The sequence below is a fragment of the Thermobia domestica genome, chromosome 12, assembly GCF_964235325.1.
Source record: "Thermobia domestica chromosome 12, izTheDome1.hap1.1, whole genome shotgun sequence".
In the NCBI taxonomy this organism is placed as follows: domain Eukaryota; kingdom Metazoa; phylum Arthropoda; class Insecta; order Zygentoma; family Lepismatidae; genus Thermobia; species Thermobia domestica.
This window is the reverse complement of record NC_137465.1, coordinates 174,382,322-174,402,739: the sequence shown is the minus strand read 5'-3', so window position 1 is coordinate 174,402,739 and position 20,418 is coordinate 174,382,322. Positions and strand designations below refer to the sequence as shown.

The window sequence follows — 20,418 nt, the reverse complement described above, 5'->3', positions numbered from 1 at the left end:
ATACACTCCTAGCACTGACTACACGTACTTGTAACAGTGACACATATTCTCTAATAGTGACAGAATAACTTCTAATTCCTAACAGTATATGTACGCCTAACAGTGACATACTTCCCTCCTACCGTAATTGTATATACTTGACTTCAGGAAATAGTATAAACGGTATTCTTGATAATTTATATATAGAAATAGAACATATAATTTGTAAGTGAGGGTAATTGTTGAAGAATAATCAGTGGAAAAAGATTAACAACTAAGGTTACCTAATGAATGCTCATACTCAAACGAACATAAAACTTGTTAACAGTACAAAACTACTTCTAACAGTGACATACTTATTTCTAAAAGTAATTCACATACTCCTAACAGTGACACTTATTCCGGTGACTCATATACTCCTAACAGTAACACACTTATTGCAGTGACTCATATACTCCTAACAGCGACACCTTTCTTCCAGTGACTCATATATTCCTAACCGTGACACACTTATTGCAGTAACTCATATACTCCTAACAGTGACACACTTATTCCAGTGATTCATATACTACTAACAATGACACTTATTCCAGTGACTCTTTTACTCCTAACAGTGACACATTTATTCCAGTGACTCATATACTACTAACAATGACACTTATTGCAGTGACTCATATACTCCTAACAGCGACACCTTTCTTCCAGTGACTCATATATTACTAACAGTGGCACACTTATTGCAGTGACTCATATACTTGTAACAGTGACACTTATTCCAGTGACTCATATACTCCTAACAGTGACACATATTCCAGTGATTCATATCCTCCTAACAGTGATACCTATTCCAGTACTCCTTACTCCTAGCAATGGCACATTAATTCCAGTAACTCATATACTTCTAAGAATGACACTTACTCCAGTGACTCATATACTCCTAACAGTGGCACACTTATTCTAGTCACTCATATACTCCTAACAGCGACACTTATTGCAGTGACACACGTACTCCTAACAGTGACTCATATACTCCTAACAGTGACACATATTCTAGTGACTCATATACTCCTAACAGTAACACATTTATTGCAGTGACTCATATACTCCTAACAGTCAACACACTTATTGCAGTAACTCATATACTCCAAACAGTGACACCTTTCTTCCAGTGACTCATATACTCCTAACAGTGACACACTTATTGCAGTGACTCATATACTACTAACAGTGACACGCTTATTCCAGTGATTCATATACTACTAACATTGACACTTATTCCAGTGACTCTTTTACTCCTAACAGTGACACATTTATTCCAGTGACTCATATACTACTAACAATGACACTTATTACAGTGACTCATATACTCCTAACAGCGACACCTTTCTTCCAGTGACTCATATATTACTAACAGTGGCACACTTATTGCAGTGACTCATATACTTGTAACAGTGACACTTACTCCAGTGACTCATATATTACTAACAGTGGCACACTTATTGCAGTGACTCATATACTTGTAACAGTGACACTTATTCTAGTGACTCATATACTCCTAACAGTGACACATATTCCAGTGATTCATATCCTCCCAACAGTGATACCTATTCCAGTACTCCTTACTCCTAGCAATGGCACATTAATTCCAGTAACTCATATACTTCTAAGAATGACACTTACTCCAGTGACTCATATACTCCTAACAGTGGCACACTTATTCTAGTCACTCATATACTCCTAACAGTGACACTTATTGCAGTGACACATGTACTCCTAACAGTGACTCATATACTCCTAACAGTGACACTTATTGCAGTGACTCATATACTCCTAACAGTGACACATATTCTAGTGACTCATATACTCCTAACAGTAACACACTTATTGCAGTGACTCATATACTCCTAACAGTCAACACACTTATTGCAGTAACTCATATACTCCAAACAGTGACACCTTTCTTCCAGTGACTCATATACTCCTAACAGTGACACACTTATTGCAGTGACTCATATACTACTAACAATGACACACTTATTCCAGTGATTCATATACTAACATTGATACTTATTCCAGTACCTCATTTATTCCTAACAGTGACACACTAATTCCAGTGACTCATATACTACTAACAATGACACTTATTCCAGTAACTCTTATACTCCTAACAGTGACACACTTATTGCAGTAACTCATATACTCCTAACAGTGACACCTTTCTTCCAGTGACTCATATATTACTAACAGTGACACACTTATTCCAGTGACTCATATATTACTAACAGTGACACACTTATTCCAGTGATTCATATACTGAACATTGATACTTATTCCAGTGCCTCATTTACTCCTAACAGTGACACACTAATTTCAGTGACTCATATACTACTAACAATGACACTTATTCCAGTAACTCATACTCCTAACAGTGGAACACTTATTCCAGTCACTCATATACTCCTATAGCACGGCCAACAAGAGACGTTTCTTACCACATGCGGTGGGACATTGCAGCCTCTACTTTGATACCAGTGTTACCAACCACGATCACTCTGTCTTATACCATTAATTATATTGCCACTACAGTTGCACCGAAAAAAACCTTGACACGAGAGTAGTGGCAATGTCACTGTGAGCTATCAGAGACGTTCTCTTACTGGACGCACTATAACAGTGTACAGACTTATTGCAGTAACTCATATACTCCTAGCAGTGACATATTTCTGCCAGTGACGCATATACTCCTAACAGTGACACACTTATTCTAGTGACTCATATACTCCTAACAGTGACGCTTATTCCAGTGACACATATACTTCTAACAGTGACGCACTTATTCCAGTGATTCATATACTGAACAGTAATACTTATTCCAGTGGCACATATACTCCTATCAGTGACACCTAATCCAGTAACATATATACTTCTAACAGTGACACTTATTCCAGTGACACATATACTCCTAACAGTGACACACTTATTGCAGTGACTCATATACTCCTAATAGTGACACTTATTGCAGTGACACACATACTCCTAATAGTGACACTTATTCTATTGGCACATATACTCGTAACAGTGACACTTATTCCAGTGACTGATATACTCCTAACAGTGATATACTTACTTCTGACAGTGACATATATACACATAATGTACGTAGCATTTGGACATAAGCTAATTACTGAATGAAGTAAGAACAAAATGAATTTTTCAATTCAGAAGGATGTGAAATATATATACCGTAGTTTCATTTGCTAATAGTATACCACAGTAATATTTTACGAAATATTTCTGACGCTTTATGACCATTATGCACTTATATCACAAATGTTTTATATTCATTTTGCAGTAGATGAGAAATATCCTACAGTACCGAGTAGCAGATATTCATAATCTAAAGTGTTCATTCGATATCCCCCAAAAATGTCAGAAGAGCGTTTCCTGTAAAGTTTGGTATGAATGGGGCTTAAAAGCATGCAATACGCCTATCAAACCTAATCCAGAAATTTCTCTTTCAGTGAAGGGTTTGAAATTCAAGAAGCATCTTTAAAAATGCCTTAGAGCTCACGAGAAGAACGTGTGAGAAATTAGGCATAAATCTCAGTAGTATGCACTAAATTATATAAAAAGAATCGTCTCTTTTCTTAGAAACAGCAAATCCAACAGTGTCTTACAAAGGAGGAATACTATAGTACCAAGATTGAACTTAGTGCTATAGTTAAAAGACTCACGAACCACGGCCTTGAGTGGAGAGACACTGGTTGCATTGCCTTTGATAGATTCGTGAACAGCAGAGGCTGCTACCGGACATGGAACTCACAAAATCCTAATGTTTCCTCCACTTGAAACCCTCTCACAAACCATGTGATTGTATGGTATGCAGAATCGAAAGTTGGAATTCTGAATGAACATTTCCGATAATTATTTCTTTGGATTATGAAAGCAGTGCGGAACCAGAATTGACTGGTCCGTGTCTATTGGATTTTTCTTCAAAGAGATATCTCAAAATGTGTACTAGGACAACCTGAAAATTTACTAGAACCTGAGATGACCTATTGAGGCAGAAAAAAAGTGGCAACTTGAACAGAAATCTTACCCAAGATAGTGTAAAATTTTGGAATAAAATTGTGAAAAATCGTCGAGGTTGGAAGGAAGCATACTGAATATAAATGATAGAACCAAATAATCTCGCTGCTGACGTCCCCATTAAACCTTACTTAATCAATCAGTCAATCAACACATGATAGATCATGTCTAAATTTAGACTAGATACGTGTATATATTTGCGTTCCGGAGCCATAACAATAATCATAAACATAACCAGATGTAGCGTTACCCACGAGACGCTAAATAAGGTTTTCTCGTCTCGTCTCGTCTCGTAAAATTTTGTAGAAGTCTTGTCTCCATTTTTTAAAATTGATTCTTTCTAAACTTGTCTCGATTCTCGGCAAGCTTCTCGTCTCGTCCTGTAAGTGTATATGCTTAACTTTTGGAAATAGCGTAAACTGTAGTCTTGTTAGCTTATGCAACAGAAATAAGACATAAACCGCCTTATGCAGAGTCGTTTTGACGAACGACTAGTGTCATACTAAAGACTTGACTACTGCAGCAAACATATGTTAGTCGAACTCTTTAGTATGGCACTAATCTCACATTAGAACGTCTCTGCATAAGGCCCATAATTGGTAAGTAACGCTAACTATTGAAGAATAATCATTGCAAAAAATTAATGAATGCTCATACCCAAACGAACATAAAATTTATTTACAGTACAAAACTACTAGTAAATAATTTTGAAAAGATAAATGTTTGACGTACACTGTAAAAAATTTCGCCTTAAATTTACTGACCGATTACCGTCAACTCTCGCTGCCATCCGATTACCCTAAATTTTACGGACCACCGTTTTTTCATAAAAACGGCAGACTGTATATTTAGAAGCAAAATAATATTGACCGTGTTTAGAAACAAATTTGGTACCGTATATTTTACGGTAATTTACCGTAATATTTAGGGGTCGTTTTTTTAAAAAAAGCACAGGTGTGTTATTACCGTTGAAGATTTACGGTAATAACACACCTGTGTCCTCTTGCTAGATCCAGTAAGAATTCTTGCTGGTCAATATATATTGACCCAATTTTCATCGAATTGCTGGAAACTGTATCAGTACACACACTGGCTAGCAATAATTTTTGCTGGATGGATGCAACTAGAGTGCACACTGGTCCACTGCTGTTAAAGACTACTTAACTAAAGAAAACAAAAGTGAACGAAAGAAGCCTTGCACCTACGACGTGCATAATATCCATAAGAATAAAAGTTGAAATTAATTCTTAGTTTGTAATATCGAACCCTTGTTCTGATATCATCTTGAACATACATTGATTTTTCTTTTCAAAATTACTAATTTTGTCATGTATTGAACAAAACACCAGAAGAGGATTCGATATTACATACAAAAAAAAAAAAAAAAAAAACTACTACTTGAATTTCATAGCTGAGTTTTCGCACGCTTTGAAGATGTAGTTGGAACAAACATCCATGCCCTTTTAAGATATTCATAAATCGATATTCTGTTACAGTGTTAAGACTAGCTTTATTGCATGTATTTTCGCTATGAGTACCAGTAGACCAATAGACCTCAAATATTCTAGTCAGCGATTCATTCGATTAGTCGCATTATTACGGTTTCAGATAACCAAGCAGGCACTCGACAACATAGCTTAGAATGACCAGAAGTACGACTAAACAAGTGTAAAACCATATGACTTCTCACAACACTGCCTACAGTATCCAGTGTCCGCTATCTCAAATTAATAAATACGTGTTTGGATAATTATGTAACAGTGGCATCAATGCTAAAAAAAAAAAAAAAAAAAAAAAAGTCACCAAACTTCCAGTGTATCGAACTTTTGCATATTTAGACTATTACACACTCAAATGTATTAACAAGACACCAGAACAGATTATAGGTACTCAGAACAAAATTAAAGATGAAAACATTTACAGAAATATTTTTCAAATCTAACAATTTATTTATCCAGAAAAAAATAATGACAGCATGAGCGCCCGATGAAAATTTTCTAGGGGACTCAACTCCCTGGTTACTATATACCCTGGTATTGTTTATTTGTATTAAGAAATTTAATACGTTTTCGCTAGCTAGGGGAGCGACCCCTGCCCCTCCTTCGGGCACACATGAGTGACAGTATAGTGTTGTTTCTGTAACATGAAAAATTCCAGTTGATGCAACACAATTTAAGTAATGCTGTTACGGTAAACTACGAAGCACTTTTCCTATTTTTTTTAAAGTATTTTAACATTGTGATTCTAATTCTAGCTTCACAAACCACTCGTAGTTGGCTACATTATCATAAAACTTTATACATCCAGCAGCTTCTTGGTTTCGAATCGTTGCACTTTGGAGCGATCTGCTTGCCACGATAGCCAACTAAAGTTTTTTTGTCACCGAACAAAGTTCAAATATTAACATGGTGCTTTCCCATACATTACCTTGCTTAATGTTGTATTTCCAGGATATCTTCAATAGTGGTAGGCCTATTGTATATATCACACCAGAAAACCACACACTAAACAAACAAACGAACAAACAAAAGAAAGAAACAAAACAAAACAAAGCTCAACACATCCGAACCTACGCGCCATCAATCCTCGCTTCGAACATGTGCTTTTTCTCTCCAATGCGCATGCCCGACACAAGCATCTGACAGGAAAACGGTCTCCTACGATTATTTTAGAAAAACGGTAAACCGTATATTTTTTAAGGTAGGAGGCACTTATTTTCACGGTTATTGGTTACAGTGTATATGTGAAGTGCAAAGATACTGAATGAATATCCGACTTTTTACAGATATATGTGAGTAGTGGAACAGTAATACCTGGATTCAACTAGCCAAATATTAGACGAAAGCGACCCATTGAAAGTTTAATTTATGTAGAAAGTAGGTTACCGTACGTTTTAACAAGAAAATAATCTCGTAATGGAAATAAGTGAATACCACTGAGAACCAAGGAACATGATGAACTTAATTTTAGGAAATGTAGAAAAGAATTTAAAAACCTTATTACAAAAATATATGAATAACGTTACCACCAGAAACGGTATAAAAGTCGAGACCTTTGCACTTGCTTTTGCACAAATACCCAGGAATAAGGGTAACTCAGATGGTACCTCTGTGTCTCTTCAAACGTGTTGTGGTCCTCTGTTTCATCTTCACGTTTGTTACTATCCCTCTCTTTCTATATAGAAGGTAGAAAGCCATTTCCTGACTCCCACCTAGAACTTGAAATCCGAAAAATTTATCAAATTTACATTTTGCTTTCTTCTCATACCAGTTGTCATAGCAGAGAAACTAGAGCAGACCCCTTCTTCAGGCTGTGTCGATTCCCGCGATTCATCAACTTTGTGAACATTTTCATTGTCACGACTAGAAAACGAAAAACCACTCGGGTCTTCCTCACTTAGCAGCACCTAAAATTAAAAGCACTAGATTTAAAAGCCCGTCAATTAAGAGTAAATTATGTTTACAATATGAAGTCAATTAGCGTTTGGCTTTAAGGTTATGTTCTGTTTCTCTGCAATTCCGTACATCAATCAAATGATTTGAAAATATTTAGACTGTCACATGCAAATAGATCTGGACATACAATCTAAGAAGATAAAAACAAAGTAATTAATGTACAATAATTACGCTATAGGCCTACTAAACGCGGTGTCTTAGCAATGATCTGTTGAGGTGAAGATAACAACAACAACAAAAAATCTCCTTCCTCTCATGCACCAAAATTTATTTTGATAAGTACTACAATCTTTGGGATTCCTCTGACTAAACCACTACACAGATTAAACCCACTGAAATTGCCTGTACTATTTGTATCGATTTTTCGTGATATCTAAGCTCTAATAATGCAAATACAATCATATATTGTGATTTGAGTAATTAAGCGCTTCTACAAGTAGTACTGTTAGGGGCGAAAATGTTTAAATCCGTCTTGATACATTATTGATTGTAAGAGAGATGCAGTTCCTGACAATAATGTCATTGTTCAAATTTATTTCTCTCGTCTGACCACTCAACATTTAATTCAACCACATGTATTTTTGATCCTGCATATTCAATTCAGGTATAATTGTAAAAACGCTTTAAAAAATTATTCTATTTAGGTAGCTTAAATGTCAGTTCTGAAAACCAAAGGTAATAATAATAACGTAATTTGATACATTGGTCTACATATTCTGACCGTAAATTAGCAAGGTACCAGACTATCTGACACCCGGTATTTTTCGAGACCTAGTTATAACCTTAATATTCCAACACAAACACTAAGAATATTTTGTTAATACATAACATTATAACATAATGCACGACATTTTATTCTACTCCTACTAACACACATATAGCGGTACTCATGGTACCGAAGTAATGTAGTACACGTAACGACTGCAATAGTATTGCAAAACTATATATATAAAAAAAACGATTATTTATATCAGGCAGCAAATTGCACATTAAGTCGTATATTCAATCATACTAGGGGAAGAATGAAACGCAGTGTATATACAGAACAAGCAAATAATAGGTATAACTAGGGGATAAAAGTGAAGGGGAACACGGTGGGACGCCGTTCCCCAACTTACAGAAAATACCTTTTGCGTCTCTCCACTTTCCAAACGATTGAAATGGGCAAACATAGGCACGGAGGACAGCGTGACGTCATGAGTTCCACTACCTCTCCAGACCTACTTTTACCCACCCTGGATATAACAATCAACTACTTTTTCTTCTGTTCCTTGGATATTCAGTGAACTTCGAATTTTCGTATTATATATAGTCTACAAAGTAATATTTGATTTTTAAAAAAATTGGACATCAAATTTTTCGAAAATCGACATGAGACGAGGAGTCTTGTAGGCAACGGTAATCAGGCTCAACTTATCATAATTTATCTATAAACACGATGAAACTGGATTTTTTTTTTTAAGTGTTCCAATTTTCTGCATTGTAATACATATTGTAGTAATAACACCAAATAAAACAGTGAAGAAAGTCGTAAAGTTAAACACCTGTTCTTTAGAAGAAATAATTGTTTATACTTATTATGCTATTCGGTCTTAATAGTGTTAAAAGGGAGACCTTTATTGGTAAGGTTTTAATACAATGAACATTTTTTTACGATGCGTATATATATATACCTAGGCATATTTTTCATTTTCCGGAACAAAAGTCATACTATTCCCCGGATAGTTGCTCCTCCCTTCCCCCTCCCCCATTTCGCGCTTTTATAGTCCAGCACTTTTAAAGAGATAAAAGGATGCTCCTTTTGTGTTTGCTGTGAAATCGCCGCTCTTTTCACCATTGATTAGAGTCTGAAACTTAATTACAACGCGATAATTCCCGCCTCATTTGACTTTTCCACTAAGATGCCGGCGATAATTGACGCTCAGGCAGGCCTTAATGAGCTGGAACAAGTTTGTCGGTCTAGCGCGATGTTTATTTGTCTGAAGCGGGGGGGGGGGGGAGAAAGAAAGGGAACAAAATGGGATTTTAAAAAAATGTTCAAAGAGGAGGAGGGAACAGGAAAATAGGCATCGATAATATTTTTTCTTCGTAAAAAATAATAATAAAAAAAGAAGGCATGCTGCTTTATGCGTACAAGATTTACTAATAACTCGAAAAGAAAGGAATAAAAAAAAAACAAAAGAAGTATTAGAGATATTCAAGTTGCGACAAATAAGAAAATTAACAAAGAAAGATTGTAAGGCTTTGTTTTTATTTATTAACTGCAAAATTTACTTTAAGAAAAAGGAAGAATCTCAAAACACTCAGAGCAACATTTATTTTCCATAATTACCTTTAAGTGCATACTCATTTATAATTATGAATATAATTATTACTCTTTACTATATAGTTACTATTGTTTGACATTGAAATTTTCATTTTGATTGATTGGTGTGTAGCGTCTCTTTCCAGCACCGAAGTTATTGATCCGAATCAAGACTGCAGTTAGGGACTGACCAAGGGGACCGAGCTCCCTCCGGCCACCTTCAATCTCAAGATACTATGCGATGTACGAAGTTAAGGTGAGGTAAAGTTATCTGACTCTCACCACTGTCTTAATGGTGTCGTGTCAATAGCTACTATCGACATTTGTGATCAACAAGGATGTATTACCTAAATCTGAAGACTTCACTGATAGATAATTACAATCAACTGAAAGTGTAAAAATTTTGAGATGAAAAATTATTATTATTATTATTATTATTATTATTATTTTTAGACGTAGCACCATTAGTAATTACATATCGATTTCTCTCACACTTTTTTCAAGCCTGAGATTGCCAACTTAATTGGGACCCCGATTTAATGCTCAGTTGTTTGGGCGTATTTAAAATCAGTGTTGGTATCTGCATCAATATGTGTCGTCAGTTTCACAGGAGGTTGTGCATAAATCCAGATTCTGAGCATAGACCAAAGCTCTCAGTCATTTTCTGAAATTCACCAATAACTTCGCACTTCTGAAGGATTCTTTTAGTTCTCTCATTCGTCTCCCCTGCCTGCACGCAGTACCTAGATATGTATAGTTTCTTCCTTTTGATTCCTTTTAGCCCAGGTTCCATTTTCATAAACATTAGGTTCGTGCTTTCTGCTTCCGAACCAAGGCAAGAAATGAAGTCTTGATCCTTCGGGTAGGATCTACCAAAGAGTTCATTTATCTTATTATTTCATCCTACTACTGCATTATTAATCCCAAGTCCGAATTGGTAGCAGTAGGTCCATTTATCCATAAGAATGCCTTTGTTTTCCACCCAGTGTTGTACAAAATAATTAAAGAATTTTTCTAGATTTCCATTAGCAGAAGCTTTACAATTGATGAAATATCAGCTATCACCATTATTATTCACTCTGGAAATACATTCGTTTATTGTTTGTGCTCTCGAAGTCAGCTTGAATAGCAAGCCCATACCCAATGCGTGGTGTCCGTCCTAAATTATTTTTTTTTCTCCCTCTAAAACTGAACATAGTACAAAATTTTTAAATTAAAAAAAATAGCTTAGCGTATTGTGAAATTTTATTTACCAAATTCAATTTAGTAATTTTACTCATGTCTGTGTAAAATGATAGGTTTATTGCCAACTGCTCCAAACATTTCCCATTAGCATTATGTTTTCTTATTCTGAAAATTTCAAACTCAAGTACCCTATTATTTGGTCAACATAAGCGAAACGGATCAGATGCATTTGTAGAGTATAGTTGCATCGATGTACACGTTAGAGCCCAAAATAAGAAATCTGTGAAGCTCTTGTTTGGATGTTCGTAGACGATTTATTAAGACACTTTGTGGAGCGCGGCGCTTTATGGATAAAAGACGTGGACATTGAGAAAAGCTGGAAGCATTTGAAATGTGGTGTTGGCGCAGAATGCTGCGCATATCATAGACCGATGAAGGACGACAGATCATGAAGATAATAGGAAAAAGAAGAAACAGCATGCTTGGCCACCTTATTCAGTACTCCGATTGGATCACTGTGTTAATAGAGGGAAAAGCATAAGGAAAACCAGGAAGAGGAAGACCAATGCTAGAATATGTAGATGCAGTTACGAAGAAGAGGCCTTATCACAGAATAAAACAGCTCTCTTAAGCGAGAGAAAAATTTAAAATTTCCATATTGCCCACCAACCTATGGTTGAAGTGAACAAGAAGAAGTGAAATTCTTTCAATTGTATATATATATATATATATATATATATATATATATATATATATATGTGTGTGTGTGTGTGTGTGTGTATGTATGTGTTTAGCTATATATATTTAGATAAATATAACAAGCTATCAATAAGGTAAGGTGAAAGGATCTGCAGCTGTAACAAACTGCATAAATAAATAAATAGTTTTATAGTGTTCCTTGATGCGTGTAATTACAACTTCGCTCGTGTCTTTAATATGAGTGTCTTTAACATTTGATTTTGTAACCACAACACCCAAATACTGAGCTGTTGTAATCTTCTTAGCTATGTATCAACTATAGATCTTATCTTTATGTGAGTAACTTTTTTACCCAATGGTCTTTGGCTAGGTTTTTAGCTTCAATATCAATCTTAAAATTAATACAAGCTTATAAGATACTGAAAAATGTCATCGAAATTCTCACAGCTTATATTTTTCAAATGCCTTTCCATAGAAACTGATCGCACTTATCTCCAGGTTTCACATAATCGCAATTGTCGCTAGTTAAAATTGTCACATAGATCTATTCGTCTTAATATTCTGGCTAATAGCCTGATCCACAAAAAGCATGCACTTTAGCCACTTGACACAAAAAAGTACTATTGTTTGACCTTGAGAAGGCGATTGACAAAATTCGACAAAATAATTTAATCTACAAAAATTCACATTTTGGGGGCCTGGTTAACAACCATGTAAATGGAACTTACCTATTGTTTTCTCAATTATCTCCTGGCTTGGGTGTCCATTATTAACAGTTCTTACCTTCTCTAGTCACAACTTAATTGGGTACCGCAGGGATTGGCATTATCATCCTTCTATATGATTTCTGCCACGGATATGTTCTGCCTAGATAACACTGCTTTCATTACCTACGAAAGAAGAATATGACACTATCATCAGGCTTCAAAAAGCCACAGATAACTTTAATATATGGTAAACTATGTAGTAGTAGATGTGTATACAAATAACTAGTATATGGTAAGTTACGAACGACAAAAGCAAGAAATATTCTTGAAAATATATTCTAAATGTATGTTCAACACCCAGAGTTAAGATGTAGCATATTAGATTGTATATAAGATATTTAGAGGTTATATTATTACTGAAGATGAAAACTATATGCACGTACTGAAGCGGAAAGAAGTTATGGAGATGATGCGATTTAGGAAGGAGATTGCTTAGAACTTCCTGCACTATAAAAAATAAAACACCATTTAAACACTTTTAGTACAGATATTGAGAGAAAAATTGATGAAATAGTGTTTATAAAGCATGCTTCCTGTGTCCAAAAGTGTTCATTCTCTAAAACAGTCTCTAGTATGACATATTTAAAACCCTTCTTCTCGGCTAACAGTTCGAAAACAAGATGATGACTTGCATTTTGCACATTTTGTACATACATCTGGAACATACTTGGACAACATAGTATCTAAAAGTGGTGAATATGTGTAATCTGGAGGTGTTCAAAGGGTGTCGGTAATGTGTAAAGTGTTCTACAGTGTCTAAAAGTAGTTTCTTTATTTTTTGCAGTTTGGAATTTACATGCAAATGCGGTGTTAACAACTTATAAAACCTTCTTGTGTTCAGGCTTAAAATAGTGATACTGCAACCCACGATTTTTTACAACTAGACTGAACTTTCGATTTTCGGATGACTTGACGTCAAACGACTTTAAACTCACATGTTACCAAGAAGAGGTCGATAATTTCAAGTATCTGGGAAGTATTTTGACGAGAGATGCTTACTGCACCAAAGAATAAGGTCAAAAATTTCCATAGCTAAACAAGAATTCAACAAATAAAGATCACTCTTTACTAGCGGGTTGAAAAATTGGACTAAGGAAGAATTGGTCAGGTCCTATTGATGGAGTATTGGACTGTATGGTTCAGAAACTTGGACATTACGGAATTTAGAGAAGAAATATTTATAGAGCTTTGAAATGTGATGTTGAAGGAAGATGTAGAAGATAAAATAGACGGAGAGAGTAACAAATGAAGATGTTTTAAAACGGATAGGAGTGAAGAAGATACTTTTAACCAGAATCCTGAAAGGAAAAAACAATTTGGATTGAATACATTTTGCATAGAAATTGCCTTCTTCATACCGACACAAAAAGAAAGATGGAAGGAAAGCAAAGAGTAGGAAGAATAAGAACACAACTGATCAATGAATTGAAAAATTGAGGAAAATATTGGAAGCTAAAAGAGGAAGCTGAAGATTGAGAAATGTGGAATAAACATTTCCAGGCTCAAACTCTCATCAGCCCAAAAGACAGAACGCTTAATAACAACAATAATAATGGCACTACAACATAAGCGTGATCACCTAGACTATAGTACCTACAAAAAGCCGATCCTGTTTGCTTTATTACTCAATACCTACATTCAGTAGCGTACCCAGGAATTTATTTCGGGGGGGGGGTCCAAACTAAATATGAAGGTATTTTATATTAAAATTCCTAAAATTGCCTCTAAAATTAGGCTAAATTTTAAAAAATTCGAAATTTCGGGGGGGAGGTCCGGACCTCCCGGTCCCCCCCCTCTGCGTACGTTCCTGCCTACATTGGTACATGGTTGCAAATGACGAAACTACTGTATATTTATGGAAGTATTGCATAAACAGCTAATCATTTCCAATTGAATGATCTGTGATGTTTCAGTGTGATGCTCCCCTTTTCCAGAGCTTATAGGTAACTTGATAAAAGATGATAGTGACAAGCAAACAACAACATGGAAAGCATATCGATAGTTTTACAGTAATACTACTCGTGACTGAATGACTACGTATACACTGCTAACATTTGAGTATTTCAGTCGTCTACATCATTTCCTCCCGTTCTTTCCTGGTAGATTTAATTTCTTTCTGTTTTTATCAGATTATAAAACCACGCTTCTACGTCACATATTGGCCAGATGAACATAAATGGTCTAGACAATCTATTGATTGATCGATTTATAATGGTAACGTCAGCTTCAAGGCTGTTTGTCCCTCTAACGATCATAACGAGAATAGATAACAGTAATAGATTGATTGATTGAGGTATAATGGTAACATCAGCATCGAGGCTGTATGTCCCCGTCACGATCAGAACGAGAATAGATAACAGTAATAGATTGACAGATAGAGGTATAATGATAACATCAGCATCGAGGCTGTTTGTCCCTGTCACGATCAGCATGATTACTCAATAGGCAATCTATTGAGAGTCTTTTGACAACTGTCACAGTTGGCCACCAAATTACAAATCAGGTTATCGGAGTTACAAAGAACCAAATAAAGTGGTTTGCTCACGCTATTCGAACTGTGATAAGTATGAAGGTGCTTCGTGAATTCGGGAGATGGATTTTTGGATGTGCTGAGTTTTACGTGAATATCTCAATGTGAGTGATCCAAATCCGACGAATATTAATTAACATGAGCAAATGAATATGTGTTTTATTAAGTTTCCGTACTTGTAATATATCTAATTCTATTTCTCAATCTATCAATTGATTCTATTCCTTAATTTTCAATTATTATTATAAATTCATGAATCAAAACTGCAAAAAATTAATCGATATTGGAACGTCATTTTAACATTTCTATTTAAAAGGGAGATCATTATTTAGGATGTTCAAAAATGTCTTGAAGTCTTCTATCAGTTATCAAAAATGCCTGGAAGGCCTCCTAACAGTAGCATTCTTTTAGAAACTTTTAGGAACTGCCCTAAAATGTTCAAAATGTACCTGAACTTCTGATGTGTCCAATGAGTATACGCTCACAAAAAACGACTTTCCAACAGACATCACTTCGTCTGTTCGTTGCAAGACACTTTACACATTTACGAGTTGTTTCTGCCCGTATTGGACAAATTAGAAGCTCAGGTACATTTTAAACATTCTTAGGATAGTTCCTATTAACTACTGTTGGGATGCATTCTAGACGTCTTTTGTTCGCTTTTGTTCATAGACTTCAGGACATTTTTTGGACATGTTAAAGAACAACTAAAAGCCTGATGTATTGTTTGCAATGGCATTGAAAACAATTATCCATTCTACTACATATGTTCTACTGATTTGGCGGGCTCCCTCGATGAGTGGGCTGGAACTTGCTCTCTGTAGGAAAGTTAGACACGATGTATATTACATATTCAATGAAAGCATCGTGTGTGGATAGAACAATATCTCATAGGAATATCAAACTGTTTGCTCAATTTTACCCATGAATCAACTTTTTAGCCATCCCTGCGTATAGTCGAATGGAGGTTGATGATTCAAGTTAACTGTTTTTAAGATGTACTTTGTTTATTTGTTGAAGTGTAGCGTCTCTTTACAGCATCAAAGTTATATGAGACGTGGACTTACAGTTTAAGGTAGAATCAGAACCATCGTAATGCGTTCTTACCGGAGATCGAACCCAGGACCACGTGCATCAAAGACGCGCATGCGCTAGCCACTAGACCAGCAGGAAGGGCTAACTGTTTCTATAAGAACCAACACAGATTTTATGCAAAGACATATTCATCTGCAGCTTGACTTACTTGAATATACTGACGTCAGTAGTTTGCTTATTTCCAGTTCTCTTCCGTTTTATGTGAATAAGTAACAAGGGAAGCTCGTCTTGTGGAAAATCCTTCCTAATCCGCTTCACTCCATTAACCAGCTAATGAGTCTTAGTTATCATTATTTTAGACATATGTTTCACGTTTTGTTTTGTGCTTGAATTGCGTGAAATGTAAACGGAGATGTTTATATATATATTTAAGAATTTAGACTGTGTTGGTATATTTTATATTATTACTATTACTATTATTATTACCCAAATGTTTGTTATTTTATCATTTACCCAAGTAGAATCAGTTGTGTAACCAGTACTACTATGCACATGGCTGTTTATAGTATAAATTGTTTCCTTGGAGCGGTAAAAGATAAAAAAAAAAAAAACTACCAATTTATAAATCTACTCATGAATTCTAACAATTGTAGGGCCTACCAAGTATTCTTGGATTGTTGCATGAATAGCACGGGCCCTTGTTTGTATGTGTGTAGTATTCGGTTCGATTATATATGAAAGCATACCTAGTCCAGATCCCACCTTAAATATCGACTAAATGCTTGGAGCCGCAGTGGCTCAATGATACTGGTATTGTGCAGTAAATTTCGTCTGAGCCACTGTGTTGACGATCGGGACGTGAAATCCATTAGAAGATAAAATTTCCCTGAAAAGCATTGTCCTCGATACTTTCACATTCATATCCCTGTCGAGTCTAGTATGAGAAAGAGACAATAAGAGTAGTAAAGAGTATTTTAATGGTACAGCGCTTACCTCTGATGCGAGAAGTCCTTATTTCGATTCCCAGGATATGATCGCTTTTCATGAACTGAGAATCTGAGCTTAAATGCTTAAGTGTATAGGATGGGCAGATATTGGAGAACATACAATAGAGATGCCATAGTAAACCCTATGTCACAGTACAAATCCTTTCTTTTGCAGGTAGAAACGGAAGAAACTAGACTCAGAAAAGTCAGGAAATGAAGAGGCATGTTGTCGTCTTCTTGGCTGTAGGTCACCCCGATTCAGAGATCGTTATATTCCTGCATCTCACCGTCGTTCGTCTTCAAAGTTCGGAGAGAACTAGGGCTTACCAGGGGTTACACGGTCACCGTTTCTGTCAGTAAATGATATTGTCTACCCTCAGACTTGATCAGGACGCCGAAATTCGTTCTTGTAAGCTGCCATCGACGAGGATGCTGGGGAAACCATGCAGGCACACGTCACAGAACTGCACATTGATGAGGCCACCATCCAATGTATGGTTCATGAGAACCTTCGCTACAAGTCCTACATAATCCTGAGATGACAGGACCAAGCTGAAATATTCAGACAAGTCCATCATGCTCTATTTTTTCCCCTATGAGAAAACTTTGTCCAGAACCGGAAGGTGAACCGCAAAAATGGATGGTAGCTTTGTAAAAACCACAAGGAAGTTCTAGCCGTCATGCACAGCAAGTTTCCAGCCTCAGTGGTGGTGTCGAGAGTCGTGAACAGTAAAGGTGACTTGATGCCTCCACATTTCTTTCATCTAAGGTATCAGAGTTAATGCCATTGCTTACAACAAAGTGTTGAACACGGTTGTGAAGACTCTGCTCTATCCTATACAGCCCGTAACACCAGTGAATGATAGATCGACAATTTTAATGAATATATAAATCTCAACATGTGTCCTCCTCCCGCCAGGTCCTCAGATGTTAACCTAATGGACTCTTACATATAGGGTGTGGTTGTGAGTGACTCCAATAAGCACCTACACAATATTGTTACCGCTCTCAGGGCAAGTGTTGTGGACGCAATAAGGAAAAATCCCAAGAGCCATTTCATTACTGCCTGCAGGCAGTTCCGACAGCACGCATTTCAACAACTTCATAACCAAAATGTCCCCTAAACGTGTTCCATGATCAATTTATGATACAAATAGTTGATTTGCCATTCTTTATTATTTCTGTCCAATCAAGATATGTTATGATATTATTCTTGTGGTATCGAATACTATTAGATTCCAAAAGCAAGGACGCCCGCAGATTTTTTTTCCAAGAGAGAACAAAGACCGACGAAGAAGTTCAATCGCGAATACACACATACACACCACGATGCACGCGTGCATATAATAGACGTTTCATGTAAAATAATTATTTACTATACACATTACATAGCTTTATTAGCAATAGTAATTATACTACTTTACTAATTATTACTATATTATAGCAATATTATAGTAATAAATACTATAGGGAGCTCCCTCATGTCAGTATGGCTAGTGTGTAAGGCTTTGGTGTATCTTCTATTCTCGGTGAGAGCTCATGTGGTTGGTGTGTCCATGTCTCATATAGCCTGATGCCGAGTGGCACAACAAACTCCAAACTTACCAGCCAATTAGATACTATATCGTATGAGAAATCTTTTGACATAAATGTATTTTGAAGAACTGAATCCACTTCAAAAACCCAAATAAAAGCAATTTTTCCCTTCCATTGACTCATCCTAGGGTGGTCATGTCCAAAAGTGTTTTACAACTATTATAATTAAATCAGTGCTTTCAGATAGAAGCTAAGTTACATTTTTTCTGAAATTTGGTTTATTAACTTTTCCATTTCTCTAGGAAATATACAAAACTTTGTGTATAGAAAGGGCAAGTGTAGATGTTAGAACAGTGTAAACGCAACATTGAACTGTTTAGGTCGAGCGCAAGACAAGTCTGTAGTCCTGGATTTAAACAGTTTTTCTGTAGTATCTTAAAGCTACACAAAATGGACTTAAGCCCTTTCTGCAATCACCGATTCAATTGCTTCGTCATAGTTCTGTTCCACTTTATCCTGGTCATGGTATTTAACCTAAACGTAAGTAAGCGTTTAAACCAATGAATGTTTCGATTATTGTTTTATAAAATAACAATGTAATGATGTAATGGAGAAAAATAATAAAAATACTCACCTGATGTGACAGGAGATATCGACTTAATGTAATGCGGAATTATCAAATTGTTTTCACTATCTGTTCAAAAATAAAATTCACTTAAGTACATATATGTATTCGTATGAAGTTTTCTTCACATTCACAGCAAGGTTTTCCACTGGACATCAGCCACCTTTCTCAATAGCATAAACTGTTCATCTCTTAATTATGTATGCATACGGGAATGAAGGCGTTTTACTTGGCCTGACTTTCTCTTTGTAGGAGAAATTGTTCAATCAAGGGACACTTCTTATATTTTGGCTTACTGAAATACTCTATAGACCTCTATTTGTGTAAAGCTAATGGAAATAGATATGTATCTGATTACTAGATATATCAGTTTGCAAAAGTTACAGGTTTATCTCCTCATTGCCCACGACGCGACCCCCATTTTTTCTGATATACCCCCCTAATCGAATAGTAGCTTAATCTATTCTTTTCTGTTCTTTAATCTGAATATCTGCCCTTTCCGTGCAACCCTTAATGAAAAAAAAAACATGTTTAAATTTAGATAATTGTGCAGTAAGTATTTTTGTCCTACCCTCCCCGCCACCGAATAAAGTAGAAGTGAATGCTTTGAAGCTTTTAGTAGAATTCACAGATCTTTGTGGCACTTCGGAGGAAAAAACTAGAAAAATTTACGGTAAAATAAAATAAAGAATGGAAATTGCCAACCATGCCTCCTACAAGTCAGTTACTATCTCTCCCAGAACACAATTTTAATTATTCACAGGATGAGAGACTATGAACTGTTTTCGAAGAATTACTGTTAGATTTTATGGCAAGATAAATCAGTTTTAGACAAATAAAAAAGGTTAGATTAAATATCTTTATCTCTCCTCTAATTTGTACATGATGCTAAGCATGAAAAATTTAAAGCTTATGGACGTCATCCACTATCACAAGGGTTCACCTTAACCTTTAGTAATTCGCATAGTTCACGTGGAAAGTTTCTGTCATTCACAAAGGAGAGGAGGATATGAAATATTCCAAAAGATTCTCTCCTCGAAAAATCATATTATTTTAATTATTTAAAAGATCTAATCATTTCAGGCAAAATTTTTCTTGTAGGCCTTATATCTGGAGAATTACATATAGTGTAGCTAAGCCCAAACTATCACTTAACTCAGTATGATGTGCTTACTCCGTAAAAAATACTAAAACTCGACTTAAGGACCCGTCCAAAAATTTCGTGGC

The 20,418-nt window shown here is 35.8% G+C and overlaps 1 long non-coding RNA gene across 4 annotated transcripts in view; it reads left to right on the top strand.

Annotated features, from left to right (window-relative positions):
- Positions 1 to 20,418, top strand: part of LOC145666841 (uncharacterized) — a 77,637-nt gene that overhangs the window by 52,053 nt on the left and 5,166 nt on the right. Inside the window, exon 3 of one of the 4 annotated variants that reach the window (XR_014127828.1) lies at positions 17,206 to 19,298. The exons of 1 other annotated variant lie outside the window; for it this stretch is intronic. This is a non-coding gene — a long non-coding RNA (uncharacterized LOC145666841). Of the gene's footprint in view, positions 1 to 9,961; positions 11,861 to 17,205; positions 19,299 to 20,418 lie in introns of those variants that run through there. 2 more of the 4 variants (XR_014127830.1, XR_014127829.1) reach the window with 2 other exon arrangements.